At 41.8% G+C, this 13717-nt stretch overlaps 1 protein-coding gene across 2 annotated transcripts in view; it reads right to left on the minus strand.

The window, feature by feature from the left end:
• The window catches only part of myripb (myosin VIIA and Rab interacting protein b), an 83535-nt gene that overhangs the window by 45348 nt on the left and 24470 nt on the right, over positions 1-13717 (minus strand). The gene's annotated exons all lie outside the window — the stretch shown is intronic.

Raw genomic sequence — 13717 nt, forward strand, 5'->3', positions numbered from 1 at the left:
ACACACACACACACACACACAGCCTTGCTGCTGAACCCCTCCTCCCCAGGTCTGGACCAAAGTGCCAGACTAATCAGTCCCCCAGCCACTGACTAAGTGTGTGGACTGATTTACAGGGAGCGCAGACACTCCAGTGGAGTGTACCCAATCAAAAACACACTCACCCAGACCCACATACACACTCAGAAAGCAAGTCCTCTCACCAACCCTGGCAGTTTGTTCACTAGAAACAAAAATGGTCAAATTCTATGAGAACTTACAGAATACATCTCAGAGACTAATCTACGACCAATTTCTGAATATGATCGCATTTGATTCCATACCTTTCAAGTTTCATTTAATTCTATTCTAAATTCCATTTAACTCCACCCTCGGTTCCATTTGACCATCAGTTCCACTTCCACAAAACTCAGTTCCCAATTACAATCTTTCCCATGCAGATTCCATTCGGCCATTCATTCCATATTCATTTTACTCTATTCTGTATTTAAATAAACTGCTAAATTTATTTTTATGGCATGTAGCTGACACTTTTATCTAAAGCGACGTAATGACTGAACACAACTTGAGCAATTGAGGGTTAAGGGCCTTGCTCAGGAACCCAGCAGTAACAACTTGCCAGTGATGGGGCTTCAACTGGCAACCTTCTGATAAGCTGAGTACCTTATCCACTGAGATACCACTGCCCACAATTTGTTGATACCACTACAGATTGACAAAGTGAGAAGTGATAAATGGAGCATATAATTTAAAACATGGTTTAGGCTTACGGACATTTTCCAGGTACCAACATAACAGCATGTTTTATTGCAGGTGAATCAGTGGGTTTTACAGCTGTCATTGACACCATGGCTTTCATCACCAGATGGTTTCAGACCACACACAAACACCTAATGTCACTGACTATTAGGTAAAAATGCTCAAGGCCCTACAATTCTCCCACTATTTCAATGTCAATTTCTGGAATCAATTTATATGCACAGGCACGTGCACACAGTAATGGCATACAATATATTTAATGAGAAGGACACACTGTCATTTCCCCGTCAGTATGGCTGTTTCTCACATCAAACCAAGCCCAGTAACTTCCCCTATATAACACACACTTGCCCTGAGGAAAGCAAGAGGAAAAGCTAGAGAGAGGGAGGGAGGGAGAGAGAGAGAGGGTGTGATCTGGCAAGAAAGCGAGGGAGAGATTTAGAGTGAAGGAGTCAGGGGTGGGGGGTGAACTAGGAATTAGAATATGGCTTAATGGGTTTCAGAGGAGAATACTGAACACGACAGACGCACTTTTCATCCCAAAGTAAACCTCAAGTCTGCACTCTACATCATGCTCACACTGTGCTTTACTGAGACAAAGACGATGTTTCGATCCCACAAGGATCTTTGTCGAGTCTCAATCAATGCTGCGCTCACTGCTATGTACAACCTTTGTCAACCGTAATTAGTGACATTATCCACTTTGCAAGATGTCATGTTTAACTCGGAAATAGAATTTTAAAATGGAACTAAACAAATCCCACATTTATTAAAAAAAAGACAAACTCTTGATTTAGACCTCTACTGAAAGTATCTATTTTCGATTGTAAATCCAAAGTAACCCTCTATGCAGTAGTATCTCGTCAACATCATCAGTCACAGTTCTGTGAATCTGGAATCAGTTTCAACTGTCCATAATTCAGCATTGATCATCTCAGAATAACCAGCAAAGCTGATTTTAGACCAGCAACAATGCTGTTTCATAGCTTGGCTGGGTTGTATTCTAGGCAGTCTAGGAGTCATTTTGATCCTTCACAGGCTACAGACAATATCAATACACAACCAGATGGCTTTTATTATTAGTTGAAACATTTAAGACCCCATTGCTGTAGCTAAATGAAGAGTCTGAGCCACTACAGACAGGGATTCACAACTGCCATCACGTGTGGGATTTATCAGGACACCATGTCAGCATTTTCTTTGCAAGCGCTCAGAACCCACTCGCTGCCCGAGTGCGGCTCCGTGCACGGACTGCAGTGCACTGAGAGATGGCCATTGACAGAGCCACTGAGCACCTGCTGCTGGGCCAACGCACGCACGCCTCCATCCCTTCTGCATCCTGCTCTACAATCCATTACGCAGGCCTGGCATGTCTACCACTGTACACTATAAATCACTATGGGATCAGATATGACGATTCCCTTTTAGTGCGCGTACGCATGATGTGTGGACACATGAGACTTAATTTTAATTAATTTCTTCCTTAACTGTAATAGGGACAATTAATGCATGATCTCACTGATAATCAGCAGACAGGATGATGTGATCTTCAAATCAAAGAGAACATTAATCACCTAAAGGCTGTGTTAAGTTTCAAAACCACATCACAGGTCCTAATACAATTCACTCCCTGCTTCCTCCCCCTGTACCTGCGATTCTCAGCAATTTTGTAGGCTCGCTTTTCATCTTTGAAAGTTCTCCATGTGAAGATCACACACTGAATCATCACTAACGGAGGTCTTCCTTCTGCCTTAGTTCTACATACACAGTGGTGCATTATGTAGTAGCTCATGCAGTAGTGTATAGTAGACTGAAATGTTCCAGAACTCTTATGCATGAGTTCCCCAATCGATATGGCTATTTCCCCATCTTGCATCTGCAGCATCCCCTCGGTTGCATGTTTAATTCACAGAGAAAGGGCAGCTGCACACCTCTCTCAGCAACCTCCTTAGTAACATTAATGCTGCAGTGCAAATGAATTTGGGAAGTTAAACTGAATTGCATTACATGCAGAAATCTGCTCCTACGATTCAGCCCTCTCTCCACCTTTTTCTTTCTTTTCCGGCTGATATCACGCCGTTTGCTCTGGGATGGAGTGTGCGCCAGCGACACACAGCTAAATGGACGACAGCATGCATGCCTGTTCCTACACATGGCAATCAATCTCTGCCATGTTAAGGCAGGAAAAGTCCCTAGGTCGTATTTAATGAGGGAGGGATTTACAGCTCCTGGAAGCAGAGCAGGTTCCTGCAAATCAAACGCACGCACACACACACACACACACACACACACACACACACACACACAATCGTTCCATGCAGCGTGATCTCCACCTACTTCTGCTTTCATTCAAGAAAATCAAAACTCCTCTCCACACGCGTGCACACACACTTCAAACTACTTGTTGACCACAACCATGTTCTCTCATGTGTTGTACTGTTCATCAAAGGTGTTGTACTGTATCAGAAATCTTACATCCCTCCAACAATAAACCAGCCTTTACCATGATCGTGGCCATCAATACCTTCTTAAATGTGTCAAATCCTCTCTGTGTGCGAGTGCTTCACATGACCACAAAAAGAAAAACAAACAAAAAGATGTATAATAATATGTGGACCTACTATACTACAGAATTATTATATACCCATGCACATCCCACATACTTGTGTATAAACTCTCAAATAAAACTGAACCTCTAGTACTTATTGTCTGGTATTGTTTATTATCACACTTCTCATTGTCCGGATATAGAGCTTATGCTTATTTTGCACTTCTAGGTATTAGCATTGATTCCCGTCTTTCAGCAGAATTCTAGTTCAGTGGTATTTTGGACCCTAACCTACTGTACAGGCTAGGATATGCTTTGAGTAGATGACGAAGCACCTTTTTAAGTCACTCTGGATTAGAGCATCTGCTAAATGCTAAAAATGTAAAAGGTAAACATAAAATATCCAATGAGTGCCTTCTTTATTCCTCTAAAAAGCAACCCAAAGAAGGCCAGTGCAAGTAGATGCCAGGTGTTGCACATACACTGGATATTCTACTGGTGCAATGAGCTCATCGAGACTAAACACAGAGTCAACAACTGGCTCAGAAAAAAAAGAGGCGGGACAAAAGAGAACAGGCAGAATGGCCATTGATGGTGATGAGCTTTTTGTTCACGACAACAAAGATTTAATTTGCAGAAACTTTGCAGTCTTTTTTTTTCCTGATTTTCATTTTTGGCTTTAAAATGTGGCAGAGATGAATAGTTATCAGATGAAACGCATATCAGATACATGGATATTAGTCATATTTCTGCACACTGTTGTACGACACTAAGAGTGTGTCCTGTGTTAGTCTTGAGATTATCTATCTATCTATCCATCTCACAAGTAAGGAGAGTTAGTATGAGTACTAAAATGGGACCATCCTATACAAACCTCTTTGTTGTATTCGTTGAGAAACTTTTTTTTGACCAAAATACTGGACCGGTATGCTTGAAATCTCAGAGATGCATTAAATAAATTTTTGGTATTGCTACATACACATGCAAGTCATAGATGAAGCCTATGCTCGTGTTACACCTGTTCAGAGAGTGTGCACACCTATAAATTTGCTTACCTATAAACAATCTGCTGTTAGGACTACACCCAACAGTAGCTGATATTATACTTCAGCACTTCAGAATCCTCCAGGACGATGCAAAGACTGCACCCCTTTTTAAGGAGTCCAATCAAAGACATGCTCGTCAACAGTGAGAAATGATCATTTGTCTACTGTATTACTTGTAAAAGATGTAATCAGCTTTATACTGGAGAAACCAAGATCTGATCAGTTTGTTGAATACCTTCGAAGCATAAGAATTAAGAATGTCATTTACAGTGGCAAAGCATTTTAATACTAATGACATATCTGTTGCATTGCCAGATGTTCCTATGGCAGCAATGAAATTAGGAGACTCAAAAAAACAAGCTCATCTACACTGTTTTGTTGCTCTACAGAAGAAGCAAATCAGTGAAATTCACTGAACCAAATTATTCAAATAACCCCCATATAGGTTATTTTTAATGGTTAACAAAGGTTAGCCATCAAAACTACACACAAATGTGACAAATTAAACCACAAGAAGTGTAGAGATCAGTCACCAGAATCACCAGTCCTTTTCCAGCCAATAATCATAAAAGCGCACTCGTTTCAAGACTTTACACCCACAATTTGAAACAGATTACATTCTCTCTCATGCTAAACACAAAGCTCACAGCAATACCTCCTTGACCTCCACCCCCTGTAGTTCTGCAGAAGAGCCATCACATTCCAACCCAAGACCAGTTTCTCTCTCCTACCCTATAACAGCAGTGTTTTCACTAATCAACTGTATAATCTGTATCATTCCAGCTAGAACTATCTTTGCACAAATGCTCTTTTCACATAGTAGTATGTAGTACTCTCCAAATCTTGCCTTTATCTACATAAATATTTATATTTTTAAATCTATATTTTTACTTAGTATTTAGCATCATTTTGATGTATATAGCGAGTTTTTCCATGCTCAACGATGCTTTACAATCATAGGACACATAGGAATTAAACAGGAAGTTAGGAATTAAACGACACATAGGAATTAAACAGGAAGCACATAATTAATAAGCTCAGACAAATATCAGAAGTAGACATAATACACTGACAAGACTGCGAAACTTTGGCATCGTTCTTGATTCTCCACTCCCCATATCTACAGTCCCATATCTCACCTCCCACCAAATCTGATCTCTTATCTCCACAACACTGCAATACTTTTCTGAACATCACCGATTCTAGCCCAAGTCTTCCTCAGCTCCTGTACGGACCATCGTAGCTCCCTCTTATAGGTGTTCCTGACAAATATCTAAACAGACTTCAAAATATTCAAAACTCTGCTGCTGAAGTACTGACACGCACACAGCGATCTGCTCATATTGCTCCGGTTCTCCATCACTGGTTACCTGTCTCTTCCCATATGGAATATTAAATCTTCTCTCCCACTCAAAGCTCTGCATGGTCTTGCTGCTGCTCATCTTTCTCGACCTCTCTAACCCTTCCTGCGCTCCTTGATCCTCCGGCAGTAATCTCCTCACTGCTCCAACACACACTTACCTTTTCATTTCAGCCTTATTCCATGTTCTCTCCTTGACTCTCCATGCCCCTTTCGTTTCTTTGTGACGTGACCTTGGGGGCAAGCAAGGTGCTACATAAATGTACAGAGGAACAGTGAAAATATATAGATTTTTTTTTTTACGTCTTGAAGTCTTTAACGAATATTTAGAGCAGAGTTAAATAAGCATTTTTACTCACTTCTGAAGAACAAGCATTCTTACCCTGTTCTGAGGTTTCTGCGGCATGAATGCTAAGGGCAACTGGCTGCTGCTTCTTGGTGTGCGTATTTGTTTTGCCACTGCAGTACTGGTGTTCACAGCGGGTTTAGTCGTTTTTATACTTTATTCCCCAATTCATGCAATCTCTGTACTCTGTTATGTAATTGTTAACTGTATACAGCCAAATGTGTCTGATGTGCATTGGCCATCATAAGTTGTTCATATATGCAACTTGCCTGGCAAATAAAATTGAGTGTCCAGTTTTGCTGGGTGAGTGCACAAGTAATCACTCCCACCGCCATGAAAACAATTCTGGTGCAAGCAACTGCATCCCCCTAATTTACCTGTGTGCCATTAAACCGTCATATGCTCACAGTATAAAAACACCTTGTCCTGGAAGGTACGAGAATTTGAGAGCATGCCTACACAAACATAATAAAGACCAAGTAGCTATCCAAACAAGTCTGTGACAAAAGTATAGAAACGTATGGCTCTAAATGAACAAATTTTGGAATAAACATTCCACAGAGCACAATTCCATTTAAAAACTGAAAGAACAGGGCACAGCTATAATTCTGCCTAGACAAGGCCATCCATCAGAAGGACCTGATTAAGGAGGGCAGTAGTCAGAGAAGCAACCAAGAGGTCAAAGGTTATTCTGAAGGAGCTGGAGATCTGAAGCTGAGATGAGAAAAGCTGTGCTGAGGACAACTATTCCCAGACACTCCACAAAGCTAGTCATTTAAACTCACATTTGGAGGAAGCATTTTGGAGACTCAGTGGACTTCTAGAAAAAATGGTACTCTGGTCTGATGAGACCAAAATGCAATTTTTTGGCTTTGTAGCAAAGTACACATTGAAGCATGTTGGTGGTAGCATCACGACCGTGAAAATACCACCCCCACAGTGAAGCATGGTGGTGGTTAACATCATGCTTTGCGGATGGTCCTCATCTGTAGGGACAGCAGATGAAAAGTGGGTGAATACGTAATTTGGCACTGTAATAAACTTAATCCTGGACTTTCATCGTATGATGTTTTCTAGGACAAAGCGAATGAGCATGCATGCGTGTGCGCACGTGTGTGTGGTGCAAAAAACCAGAGCTCCCTTAGAAGTTCCTCTCCCTTTCTTAAACATAGACAGGCTTTTTAAAGCAAGAAGCCCTGGAGAGAAGGCAAAGGTTTTATTTGGAAGTACTGCTTACAATTCTCCTCCATTAACTGTTTGAACTGCCAAACTCTGTTCATCTGGGACGCAACAAGACCCAATGAAATATGCATGCGAATTTCTATATTAATATACATGTTTTATGAGAGCAGTAGCACCCAGTTTTGTATGCTAGACAGGCAAGGCCAAGAAGGAAGTCTCAATTATGAGCTGTAACGATCCAAAGGATTATGAGCCACGCAGAAATAGAGTCACAACATTCTGATCTTAAACGTGCGATGTCAAAAACAGGTAAAACATAAAAAAATATAAAGAACTTTACTTGCACAGCTGATGAACGACCTGTCTGAAGCACCCCGTTTCTCTAGAAGCCTTGTGTACTGCACTGCAATAGCGTACATGTTAAATATATCACTAATTTGAATAAGTGCTCACGTTTCAACACGTCGCTATTCACTGGAAAAATTAATTAAAATGTTCCATTTCTAACTTCACCTTGCCATTTGATGCTGCAGCCTCGTGAGGAGCATCCGGCGCGAATACAGAACAAAGACGTGCTTCCTCCAACCAGCGCAGCGCCATGGATGAGCTAAACTGACAAACACACAGACGCCTGGGCTAAAGACACGTTGAGCTCATGCTTTCCCACACAAACAAATCTTCCGTGGCAAAGAGCATCTAATATTATCCGGCATGGGAGAGAGACACACGCACACAGAGAGCGAGAGAAGGTGAGAGTGAAAGAGACGGATGGGAAGACAGGGAGAGAGACAGTAAAATGGAAAGAGAAAGGGAAAAACAGTTTGGGGAAGAGGAAGGATAATTGTACACAAGTGTCCTTGCTTGGGACAGGCTAGCCATAAACAATACGTGATCAATCTTGCTTGAATAGGGGTAGCTTTGGGCATAAGCATAAGACCAGTCAGTCTTTCACTTTATCAGTTTACTGTGGCATGCGCCAAAGGGTTAGAGGCCCATGCCACGTTTGCCAGTCTTGGAAACCGTGTTTTTACCTCCTCCACCCCTGCTTGTGCCATGGCAATCATTACAGTGCTGTCATTGGTAGTAGTAGGACTGCCATTCTATTGTCTGTTTACATGTCACACATTTGCTTTTACCACCTTATAACTGCTTTATAAAGAATACCATAGAGAGCCACAGTGATGAAGCACATACTGAAAGGAAGCAGAACTAAACGGAACTGCAAGAGACAGATCGCACCCAGGAAACACGTGCGAGTGAGCTGCACAGTCAGTGTGGAAAAGCCTTCTGGAGCAACTCTAATGAGCAACGGTCTCGAATGACGAGTTTGGCCATTTCCATTCTGCGTCTCATTTTACGCAGCTCTCCGACTCCCTCCTTCACTGGGGGCAACCGTGGGAGAATACAGATGGACCCGATGACTGCGACTCCTCAGGCCGTCACGCTGCAGCGAGGACTCAAGAAGACAAAGGCGAGGAGTGAAGGAGGGGAGGCACGTTCAATGGGCCTTCGTGTGCTCTTCATCTCTCTTTGTTCGTCTTCCGCTATGAATCAATGTGTTTCTCACCCCCCCCCCCCCCCCCAGCCACCTCACAAGATTCTCAGATATATGGGACAGTCTGTTCCATTGCTTTTGGTGTGTTCGTTACCCTATTCTCTCATTCTCTCATTACCCTCATCCATTTTGCCCTCTCTCTCTTTCGCCCTCTTTTCCTCTGTGATATGTTCATATCTTTGTGTTCTGCTGTGTAATCTTTCCACACTCTGTGGCTGCTGATGTCAGGGTGGGAAAGCTAATATGCTGTTCGCTCTGACAGCTCTAACCGCACCGACGGCTCTGCCTACGTGCCGTCCAGCCAGAGGAGAGAACGAGTCTGTGGATACAGTCATCCAGGCCAGTTACTGAGACTGTTCAGCACTGATTTAGGAGAAGAGAATCTACTTACTGTACATGGGTATCTCTGTACGTGTGAAAGAGTGAGTGAGAGAGAGATTAGGGTTAATGAATGAGTGAGTGATGGAGATAGCAAAACTATAACGGTACTATGCCCAAAGTAAGAAATCTAGTTTGGACAAGGTGGATTAAACCCAGTTAAACTGTTCTGGTCTAAAACAAGTTCCCAGATAATAATAACAATTTTAAAAAATAAATAAAATATTCCTTTTGCCGGCAGTGCTCACCTCAGCTCCTACTCAACCCTTACCCCATCCTCTACTCACCCCAGCTCCTACTCAGTTCACTTCAGTTCAAAAGACTACTTAAGTTCAGTTAAAAAGATACATATTATACAGATACATTTAAGTCACCCTTGAGGTTATGAGAGGTCTGAGCACAGAAAATGAGAACGAGAGATAAATGAAGTGGTAAAGTCAGAGAGAGGGAGAGCGTACAGGAATTTATAAAGGTGATTTGATGGATGGATATATGGCGCTTTAAAAACGTCTCCATGCCATATCACGTCGGACTCGGATCACTGTGGCAATACTGAAAATTGGGTGAAAAGATTCCAAGTGAGTAACTACCGTGTACTGTAGAACGAGTCACAATGTCAAGTGGCAAAGTTATTTTAGAAAATTTCAATTTTTTAAAGTTTTTACTGAATTTTTATTCCTGCTTCAAAGTAAAGCATATATAACAATGTGCTGAAACTTGATTACATACATACATATAACATGAATGTTAGAGTACAAAAGGTTTCCAGAGAAGCAGGATGTTACACACACACACACCCCCACACTACAGTCTACTGATCTACTATTGTGCTCATTTCCTGCTTCCTATCCTCTTAAGTCAAACACTGACTGATGGCCAGTGCATGCATCAGCATGCATACATGCATGCCCAGCAAGGCTCAATCAAGGTGATTCGACTGAGGAATGCAAATATGTTCCATTGATTCAGGGCTTTTCATCAATTTGCGATGTGGTTTCACCTAAAACTGCAAAATGCGGACATGCAATATATACGGCTCCTCTCCTTTCAGCACTTTCTGTCCCTGCTCGCCATGTCAAGACCATCACTGGAGACCATCACTTGGTCAGAGAGACCAAGTGGTCCTCGACTGGGCATATCAGGATATCGGAACGGAAGCACGGTGCATGATAAGGGGATTATTTTCCCTTCATTTACGCCACCTTTCCAGGTTAGGCCCTCTAACTACATGATCAGCACAAAGTTCGCCACCACATGGGGACTATGGACAAGCTTTGAATAAAATGTGTGAGCATACTGAATCTGTAAATGGGAAGGTTGACCGGGCAGAGCAGGGCAAAGCAGGAGGTTGGGAGAGGACAGTCCAGACCATGACTGAACTACCAACCTGGTGATTCCCAGTGGGGACTTTTACGTGGGGGTGTGGCCGTTAATGCGTTTGTATCAGGGATGAATCCAAATGTCTTTGGTGTGTGTGTTGTGGGCTGAGAGTTCTGTTTTCCTTTTCTAGAATGTGTAAAACATTTTATAATCGTAGTTGTATTCTTGGGGCAGGTTACAAGTGCAGAGGAAGAATGATATGACAGTAGCTTCACTTGCAAAATACAAACCTGTTCAAAGAGATACAAATTGGAAATTAGATCCGTCAGGACATTTAGCCATTGTTCACACCCTTTGGAAAACCTGGACTTGCTTTTGAGTTTTATAGAAAGGTTTAAAGAACAAATGGTGCCATAAAAACTTGTCAGTCACACGGTCAAAGTTGTCCCTCCTTTGGCATCGATGCTCCCACAGCAACACCTTTTCCATGTGTGCATTCTTTTAGTCCTTGTTCCACTTTGGTTTTGTTAATGTTCACCCCTTATTAGTGGCAGTTGTTTGTGGTCTCTGTTTTGGTCATTCCAGCCATGTCTTGTCTATCGGTTAATCCACTTGCGTATTAAGCCTCTTGTCTGTTCTGTCAGCTTTGTTGGCCATTGTTCTGAGGACAGTGGTGTTGAACGTTTGCCTGTTTAGCTGCTTCCCTGCATTTAGTCGGCACATTTCCACTTCCTAGTTTCATCATACATTCTTGTTTTGCTTCCATGTCGAACTATAAGGGCTTTTTGACCTTGGACCGTCCTCATGTTTACGATTCTGGATTCGCCCTCAGTAAACGTTGCTCATCTCAGCAATTGTATCCTATTGCGACTGCCTCCACATTACAGGTGTTTTAAGGTGGATCATCAAGTATGTGATGTTCTTAAAAAATCTAGAATGGTATAATAACTATGCCAAATGAATAAAGGACAGTTCCATTCCTAAATCTCTGAGAAGACTCTTGTTTCCCTCCTCCTCCTCTCCATCCCTCTCTCTCCCATTTTTTCCCCTTCTTTCACTCCTTCTTTCTCTTTGTAGGTCAGATCTGCAGGAGTGCTTTAATTCCATTTTTCCTTAAATTAAAAGCCATGTTTATACCACATGACTGTATGCTTTTTTTAAACACTCACATGCACAGTAAGCTTCCTAAGTGAAGAGCAATGTTTTGGCTCTTAGTTTTGAAAGTGTAAATTTTACGTTTAAAAACACGCACACACAAACAGAATTCTGCCATTTGGGGATTTTCTTGTTGTGCTTTTTGGCCAAATATCTCCTGAATTATCCACGATGAAAAGACAAGTACACACTACAGCCCCACCGCACAAGACATTTACTCTCAAGTTGTCCTTCTGCATCTAAAATCAACTCCAAAGTTAAAAAACTCCAAAACCACTATCTGCACATTATTGCTTTCTGGAATGTACTTCAAGGGGAAAAAAAAAAAAAACAAAAAAAAAAAACATATATATATATATATATATACACACACACCCAAACACACACACACACACACCCAAACACACACACACACACACCCAAACCACACAAGAAGAAAGCTTTCCATATTCCATAAATCAATCAAAGCGGTTTTACAAACTGCATTTTTGCAGTAATCATCATGCTAACATGACCTGCTCATCCATGTGGTTAAGTACAAGGATAGGTATGAAATAATCGGGTTTCATTTAGTGGTCATTCAACAAAAATAACAACTCTGACTAGTCAGAATAGAGTACTGAGCAGCGGCATGGATTTCTGATGCATGTTTATGGGTGTGTTGAGAGAGGTCCGTCAGATCAGAAAAGTTCAAGATAGCCCAGTCTGGTTCCAGTCCACAGTGCTTGGTCTGTTCCAGACATATAAATGGGTAATCAGGCACCTCTCTGTCTCTGTCTCTCACACACACACACACACACACACGATAATGTGTCACTCTACAATTACAGCATTTAGCAGACTCTTATCCAGAGCAACTAAAGTGCTTTGACATCTACTCATAGAATGCATCCTAGACAGTACCGTAGGTTAGAGTCCATGATATCATTGATCTGTTATGCACAGAGCAGCTATAACCTTACAACCACCTGCCTAATATCGTGTAAGTTCACCACATACTATCAAACCAGCTCTTCCCTGTTGAGGCATGAATTCCACAGACCACATCACCTTCTTTCAATGGTCCATGGTCCAGATCTGATACTCGCATGACTACTGTAGGAGCGTTCTCTAGTGGACAAGGGTCAGCATTGGCGTTCTGACCAGTCTGTGGCTATGCAACCCCCATATGTAGATGATTGTGAGCACTGTCTTCTGACACTTTTCTATCATAGTCAGGATTAATGTTTTCAGCAATTTGTGCTGTAGTAGCTGTTCTGTGGGATCAGACAGACTAGCCTTCACTCCCCACGTGCATTGATCAGCCATAACCCTGTTGTTGCCAGTTCACTGGTTTCCTTCTTTGGACCACTTTTGGTAGGTACCAACCACTGCATACTGGGAACTGCCCACAAGACCTGCTGCTCTGGAGATGCTCTGACCCATCACAATTTGTCAAAGGAAGATCTTTACACATGCCCATTTTCAAGAACCGACTGTTCTTCATTTGCTGCCTGATATATTCCATGCCTTGACAAGTGCCATTGTAACAAGATCAATGATATTCACGTCACCTTGTCAGTGGTTTTAATGTCGTGGCTGATCTGTGCATGTCCAGCTGTATATAAGAAAAGGAGAGCTTAACAATAAATGCCATGGTAACACAGATGTTCAGATGGAAACACTATCTGCAACTTCTGCTGTTTTAAAAGCTAGATGACATGTTAGCAATGGTAATGTATAGTAATAAGAAACAGTTCATACTGACCGAAGTGTGTGTGTGTGTGTGTGTGTGTGTGTGTGTGTGTGTGTGTCTATTTCCTGCCTTTGATAACATCTTTCCTCCAGAGAGTGCTATGACAATATCTTGGCCTTTGAGGTTAGACATTGAATTTTTTTTTAGCACTGAAATCAGGAACAGATACAAATCTGAGCTCAAAATAAAACCAGAGAGAAGATTTCAATTTCATTTTCGCTTCATATAACTCAGTACTGTATTAAAGTACATTCACATAAAATCTCTTTCTATATACCTCCCATGCATATAGTAAGATTCATCTACTTATGTTATCTAAATACTGCAACATAA

The sequence above is a fragment of the Electrophorus electricus genome, chromosome 1, assembly GCF_041902795.1.
Source record: "Electrophorus electricus isolate QZ-2024a chromosome 1, ASM4190279v1, whole genome shotgun sequence".
In the NCBI taxonomy this organism is placed as follows: Eukaryota; Metazoa; Chordata; class Actinopteri; order Gymnotiformes; family Gymnotidae; genus Electrophorus; species Electrophorus electricus.